This window comes from Marmota marmota, unplaced genomic scaffold, assembly GCF_001458135.2.
Source record: "Marmota marmota marmota unplaced genomic scaffold, marMar, whole genome shotgun sequence".
NCBI lineage: Eukaryota > Metazoa > Chordata > Mammalia > Rodentia > Sciuridae > Marmota > Marmota marmota.
Genome location: NW_026000211.1, coordinates 32,745,279 through 32,753,442, shown reverse-complemented (window position 1 = coordinate 32,753,442; position 8,164 = coordinate 32,745,279). Strand labels below are relative to the sequence as shown.

General features: G+C 35.8%; 1 non-coding gene across 1 annotated transcript; it reads right to left on the bottom strand.

Annotated features, from left to right (window-relative positions):
* Positions 1-1,519: 1,519 nt before the first annotated feature.
* On the bottom strand, positions 1,520-1,592 carry Trnaa-ugc. Its single transcript has one exon. It is a non-coding gene; the product is annotated as a tRNA-Ala (tRNA).
* Positions 1,593-8,164: the final 6,572 nt, after the last annotated feature.

Below are 8,164 nucleotides of genomic sequence, written 5' to 3'. Positions count from 1 at the left end.
GAAGCTGCATAATATTTATGATTCTCCAGCTCTTTGCTAATAGAAATTCTTAAACATCTATGTGAAAATTTCTCTACTTAGGTAAATATACTTAACAATCTTAGAATGGGACAATGTTAAGACATGGAGTGAATACTATTCATATATTTCTTTGAATCAACCAATAGTTAATAACTTTATTGATACTTACTATTAAGACAATGTCAACAAATTCCTCTTTGGCCTCTAGTTTAACTCATTAGTTTGGTCACAATATGGCCAAGAAATGTTCTGTTCTCTTCTGTTCAGTTTATTCCTGCATAATTAATGGAAATTGGTATAATACTAGGAGATAGGACAATAAAATGGAATCAGTTAAAATGGGTCAACTTAAACCTGTCACAAAGTAATATTTCATGTTTCCCTGTGATGTATCCCCAGTTTTAGGAGTTTTGACACCACTGTCCCTACAACTTGACTTTGCCTGGGTGAGAGCCATGAATCTCTGTCAAGCCTTTGATCTCCAAACACAAGTGGCTATTTCTTTTAAGTCACTTTGATAAAGGTAGAATCTGGGCTTATGAAAGTTATGCCTATAGCTGTAAATTGTGGCAGTGCATACAAGATTAACGAGGTGGGGCCACTGAGGTTTTGATCTTGCATAAATAAAAACAGTCTTAAACATCAGTTTTAAGGATAGTCTAGGCAGCTTAAGTAAGCTCCTTATATCTTGTGGATCTTATTACTGTTCCCTCTGGATAATTGCTGCTCCATAAGCTGAATTTATCTGCCAATGAGAAAGAACTAAATCAATACAATTGGCCAAAAGAAAGAAAGCATATGATGCTCTTGACTGTAGAATTCATTGCCTGAGTTGATAACAAGTATATAAATAACAGTGAAATACAGCCAACCTCACCACACACCAGGAAGCAAGGAGAATTTGAGAAAGCCAAGTGGTGCAAGAAAACTTTGATGCTCTGTTACTGGTTGCTTTGAGTAAGTCTAAACTTTTAGAACCAGTCAAAGTCTCAGAAGCTTAGAACAATAACACACAGACATTTCCGATCATGTTAGCTTTGGTTCCAAATTTAAATGCTTAGACTTTTGTTTCTCATTGTGTTAACATTTGCAACCCTTCTCTAGTCTCTATAAAACTAGACTTGTTTTGAATACTGTCAAATAACGTTAACGTGTGGCTCTCTTTTACACTTTTGCTGTGTGGACATTTTATGATGCACAAAGTATGTAAGGAATTCATTAAAGCACTCGGTAGGGCAGCAGGAAATTGTTTTCCTTCAGAAAGAAAATTCTTATAATCTGAGTCTGGCACAGTGGTGCACGCCTGTAGTCCAGAGGCTTAGGAGGCTGAGGCAGGAGGATTGCGAGTTCAAAGCCAGCCTCAGCAAAAGCAAGGTGCTAAGCAACTCAGTGAAACCCTGTCTCTAAATAAAATACAAAACAGAGCTGGTGATGTGGCTCAGTTCAATCCCCGGTACCAAAAAAAAAAAAAAAAAAAACTCTTATTTTTTTTTTTTTTTGGTGGTGCTGGGGATTGAACCCAGGGCCTTGTGCATGCAAGGCAAGCACTCTACCAACTGAGCTATATCCCCAGCCCCCTAAGAAAAACTCTTATAATTTGAGATTGTCTCCAATGGTGGTTATGATCAGTCCTTGATAATATCAGGAGGGTGACCACAACTTCACCAACCTCAACAAAAGATTTTCTTAAGGCAGTATGAATATGTAGGGTCAACAATTTTCTGTTTTCTCCTTGCTTGGAAATTTCAAGCAGATCTTTTTCTCTGGACACTTTCCCATTGCTTGAGAGAGTATATAGGGATGACCCAGGATTCTTGGCCTTCAGAGAGTTCCCATTCTCAAAAAGCATCCTGTCCTGAGGGAACGTTTGGAGACCCATGTATGAGTTTTAAAAAGAAGTAAAAAATACAATTCCCAATAGTTCATCAGCTGGTGATATCAGAAAAGAATTCCTAAAAAAGAAAGAAAGAAAAAGAACATCCCTGTTTTGTTTTACTTAATTTTTCTTTGCTAGGAAACCAGTGACCAGATGCACACATTAAAGCTGCGTCATTAGGTCTCTCATTTACACACAGACACACACACAGACTCACCTTCACACCCAAAGCTAATTGAAGATATAATCAAGGTACTAAGTGCAATTTGCTATCCCCTTGCTAGAGTCTGTTAGTGGCCACTTTGCTACAGGCTATCATTTTTATTGCCAGTGGGAGTCAGTGATAGGCATAGAATTATGGCCTGATAATGACACCATTATTGCCTGTCACTACTGTATTTGGACTTAGGGCTATTTGTAACTTGTTTGATTCCCAGCACAGAGCAGTAAGGGAACAGGCTATTCTAAATGTGCACATTTGTTATCCAGATACCATAGATCAGGGTCAGCTGGGAAGCACCAGACAGTACGTTCTAGGGCTGTTGTACTCATGTTGAGTTATGTCTGCGCACCCAACCCGACACCATTCACTCTTGGCATTTTCAGATGGCACCAGCCTCTGTGCCTGTAATTTGTGCATATTTGTGATTGAAAGTAGGTCCAGTAAGGGGAGCCATATGGTTTGCCGTTCAAGTCTGATGCATTTGTAAAGTAACAGATGCAAAATCGAGCACACCTGGAATTCAGAGGCAGAAGCCCTGACAGAGCAATCTGTTGTGTAACACCATATATGCTGGAGGATTTGTGGGAATGAAGTCCCTACAGAAATAACCTGCCTGGATATAACCCATATCTTAATACATAACCTACACTGGCTGTTGGGCATTTATTTTTCATAGCCAGCTACATTTATACTCTCATTAGTTTTCGGCAATGATTGAATAAATATGGTAGCACACAGTTTATTTGAGGGAATAAAAAGAATAGGAGGTATAATTTGAAAATGCAGGTAGTACCTTAGCTATATTATTTTATAATATTGTAGTAAGGTTTATATGAATATAGAGTGCACTTGCATATGGTGGGTGGTGTGTGTGATTATTGTTGAGTTTTGTGTAACTAACTCAGAAAATGCAATGGCTTCTTTTGCATTATTTTGGTGCTGTACTAGTAATGAGAACCCCTCTGGGATGGAGGTGGGCAGTGTTTTAGAATGTCATGTGGAATATATATCTAGATTGTTTAAGCAAATATTACTTTATAAAGTTGGGCTCAAGGGAAAATTGGCTGAGACTCAATCTAGTTCTAGTGCATTTGGCCGTTAAAAATTCCTTTTATATCTTTATTGCATGTTAGTGCAGTAACCCTGATTGACTGATAGTCAGAAGGGCAGTATAGGCATATAGAGAAATAGATATATGGTCTAGAGATATACAAAAAATCTGTTTTGATTTCAGTGATATGATCAAGATCTGAGTTGCCAGCTGAGGGTCTATGAGCCCATTTTGGAATAAACTTCAGGACTGTTTTATATGTGAGAAATAATGAAACACAGAAAAAGACCAAAGAGATTTACTGTAATCAAAAGATGTGCTTCAGTATCCAGCAATTGTGTTAAGGAAATGTCGTAATTTAGATAAAGAAGACATTGTGTGTTGATATTTTATATAGTTTTCTATAAGAATTATTATAAAATTGTTTTCTTCAAATAATACTATATTTTAATAGCAGTTATAAAAGGTGGAAAAGGTGAGCCAAGCAATTTTTCAAAAGGTCCAATGCAACAAGAGTCTTTTAAAAAAACAGGGAGATAAAATTTTAGAAACTTTTCAAAGTGGAAAGATGTTAAGGAAGATGTCTAGATCAGAGAGGTAAGTCTGCAGGTCACACAAAAAACAGAAAAGAGACTAGACCAGCAAAGAAATGGAGGATTTGCATTACTTTAACCCACTTGTGAGGGAATCAAGAACAAGCAGTACTCTAACCAAATAGGTTTGAGTTTTTTTTTTCTTTTATTTCTTTTGTTTTTCAATGTAGGGAATTAGTCCAAGATGTCACACACGTTGAACAAGCCCTGCACCAATGAGTTATACTCCTAGCTCTTAGTTCAAGGTCTTGATCCAAGTTCCATTGTACTTTGCCTTGGTAATGCCATTTTACCTTATGAGGATGGCATTATAATTTGGAACAAAATAAGCACATTTTTTAAGGAAAGAGCAGGTACCTAATTACTTTTGCTTAGGGAAAAGTCTTTGGAGGTAGGATTCAACAGGATATTTTTCTATGTGGCATGTAATAAAATGGAAAGAATATTGCATTTACATGAACAGATTAATGAGATTGTATGTTCCAATGGACTTCCAGGTGCTGACCCATGGCTAATCCTACTTGCCCTTACCATATGGACATTCTATGTCCTCCTTAACTCCCTATATTCACCTTCATTATAATTGTTTGGAACAGAAGCCAAGAAATGGAGTACTGTGGGTTGGCTGAGAGAATACAGAAACTCATAATTTTGGGATCCTGGAAAATGTTCAGAGAAATTGCATTGTTATAAGGGTGAGAAGGAGTAGTCATGAGTCCGTGTCTGGGATCCCATTGGAGCATACAATCTTGGTAATCTAGGTAGCTGCTGTTTGAGTTTCTCCTTTTTCCTTTCAATCACAGCCATAAAGTCCCCACACACAGAGCCACAAAGTCCCCAATATCTCTCTGTTAACTTAGTCCTTACTCTTTCTTTTCATAGTATTATGCATTTTGAATGTAGTTACTGGGATATATATATCTTGTTGTACTGGTAATTAGGCAATGTCACATCAGCATGTCTTGAGAATATTAGGGTTATTTAAAAGCAGTTTTGTTTAATAATTTGTTAAACACTTATATAGTACCAAGCACTGGTCTTAACACTTCACCAATATTAATATATTATCATAGATATAATTAAGAGCGTTGTTGTAGAATTTACTTTGGCTTAAATTAGATTATTGAAGAATTTATTATTTATGTTAGAAAATAGAGAAGATGTTCAAAAGGTTAATGTGGAGAAGTCAGACCTAAGGTTCACATTCATTTAGGGTTTCTTACATGTGGTTTATGGTTCTCAAAGATGTCCATCAATGGAATTTCTGAAGACTACATGATTGTTTTTTATGGGGGAAAGGGAATAAATTCTTCATTAACTCACAAAGACATCTGCAATTAGCAATGGTGATTGTGTTATCATTGCTTAGCTTATATCATCATCTCTTCCTTTTAGGTTCAGTTTTACACAATCAAACTGAAGAAATTAAAATATTAATTGTGGAAAATGTATGCAGAATTGAAAACTGATGATGTTGGTGTGGAGGATTTTAATTAAAAATTTTCTTAAAATGGATAAAAATGGAAACATTTATATACTGTTGGTAGTATTGTAAATTAGTACAACTACTATGGAAATCAGTAGACTGGAAATGGAACTACCATCTGACCAAGCTACACCACACCCCAGTTTTTATCCAAAGCAATTAAAGTCAGCATCCTGTAGCAACACATACATACCCATGTTTATAGCAGCACAATTCACTTTTATTTAAGTTATGGAACCAGCTTAGATATTCACCAACAGAATGGATAAAGAAATGTGATATCTATACACAATGGAGTAGTATGTATACACAATTCAGCCATAAGGAAGAATAAAATCATGCGATTTGCGGGGAAATGGATGGAGCTTGATAGCTTCATGTTAAGTACCATAAGTGAGGCCCAGGTTCATGCTTTCATTCATATGTGAAAGCTAGAGAAAAAAAAATCTACCCCACGAAATAGAAGGGGATCAGAAGGAGGAAGGGCAGAGGGGAAGGGGAGGTACTGAGGAATAAAATTGATCAAATTATGTGCATATACAGATACATCACATTGAATCCCAACATTACATGTAATTACAATGTCCCAACAAAGTGCATCAAAAGCAGCGATAACAACAAAAAATAGAGTTGAACTCTTTTAAAATGATTTAGCATGTAATGTGGATAGATAAACAACACCAAGCTGAAAAATATAAAGCATGTCTCCCACATCCTGATGCCCAGCTGAGACAAGGGAATTTGCTGGGACTAGATACAAGCCCTTGTCCAATCTAAAGTACAGATTTCCTCAAGTGTCAGTCACACTTATAATAGGAAGTGGTGAAGAGAAAAATCCTTTCATGGAATTACATGGTAGTATGGAAATACAGAAAATAAATGCTGAACAAGGGATTCTCAGAGTAAAAAATACTCTTCAGAAATGAAAACAAGGTGGTGTGCTGAGCATCTTGAGGGTCAGAGGTTAGGGGAGACTTTTTTAGAGGGGGACCTGAGCTAAGACCTGGATGACAAAAAAAAAATGCCAGCCTGGCAACTATTTGGGAGCAGATGTGCCAAGAAGAGAAAGTGAGTAAAAGAATCTAAAACAGAAAAGATCTTGGGAGGGTTAAGGAATAAAAAGAGGGCAATTTTGTCTAGCCTGAGCCAGTGTAAAATGTGATAGGAAAATATGAATGATAGAAATCATGATAAAGTATTGAATACAATTTAAAAACAAAACACAAGAAATGGGAAGAACTGAAAGTATACAAATTTCTTCATCTTTTCTGAAAGCAGGACAATAATATGTACTTCTAAAGCTAACACATGTTGCTAGTTGGTACAATGATTCCAACTTAAAAATTTAGAATTAATTTTTAACATTAAAGTATTAGCCTAGTTGGGGGGTGAACGTCTGTAATCCCAGTGGCTTGGGAGGCTGAGACAGGAGACTCATTAGTTTAAAGCCAGCTTTAGCAAAAAGTGAGGTGCTAAGTAACTCAGTGAGACCTGTCTTTAAGTAAGTAGGGCTGGGGATGTGGCTCAGTGGTCAAGTGCCCCTGAGTTCAACCCCTGGTACCAAAAAAAGTTTAAAGTATTAATATCTCACATGGTAAAGAAAATTTTAAAGAAGTTTAGCATTTTCTTTAATTTATTTTTTCTTTCCTCTGGCAAATTAAAAATAAATTTAATGTTCACTCACTAAACGTAACTTTGGTTGAATTTGAATGTTTGTCAGATCATCTCTCCTTAGCCCTCTTTCCTACCTTCCTATTTCTTTCTTCCTCTTATGTAGATAAAATGTACATAAGATGTCTGGAATGATGTTCACAAAATGACATTGACAATTATTTTAAATTATTATCTATTGCTTTCATCCTTAATTTTTCAATAGGTATGAACTGTCATTTGATTATTACTCATAGTAATACTTTGTTTGTTCTTCATTGTAATTCTTGCTCACTCTCTTTGGCCTTAGAAATTAATTGGGGGATTTTTTTTTGTTTCTTTTCCATTTAAATATGTAAAGCATTTAAAAATTGACCGAAGATTTTTGATAAGTCTTCTATAAATTACATTCTTTGAAATATTTTTTTGACACTATAATGTGAACAACTTTATCAAGGTTTTTCTTAGCATTTTCTACATTTATGAGTTTGAAAACTTTCTTCCACCCCTCATATTAAATAGAATATTAAGTTCTTAATTATTTTTGTATTGATTTTTAATATCTTTGTGAGCTTTATAAATTAATACCTTATGGCAAATTTTGGAGCCTAACGGCTATTGATACTACAGGTTTAAAACTTTTCTCTTGTTAATTAATTTTTCTTTGGTTACAGGAATTTGGGAACTACTAGTTACTATATTTCTTAATAATATTCTTAAAACAGCTCTACATCCTTATCTTTAATTTTGTTAAGAGCACATTTCAGAATAGCATTTTTGTCAATAAATTAGCTTTGAAGTGGTTGACCTAATCTGTTTATCTTACTTTATCTCTAAGTAATTGGATCCAAGATTGTTGCTTGACCTCAAAGACTAGAAGTAAAAATGCTACAATAGGTTAGATTGTTGCTTCTAGTTCTTTACTCTCTCATGTTTTTAGGTTAGACCTTTATTCATTTTCCTTACATAATGTGGCACCACCTCAGATGGTCAACTAGGTGAAACCTGTTCCTTGCTGTCTTGGTATGGATTCTGGCCATGTTCTTGCTTTGGCCAATGAAATGTGAAGGGAAGCAGAAGCTATAAATGTGTTGTCACCTGTTGCCACTCAACTTCACCACTCAGCTTCTGCCATCTGCCCCAGATATTCTTGTCTCAGAATGATGAAGAAATACACAGACCTGAATATGACATGCAGGCTGGAGTACATTCAAGCCCAGCGAGGGAGGCTAAGTGATACCAGTCAGGGTGAGCTAAATTGTGG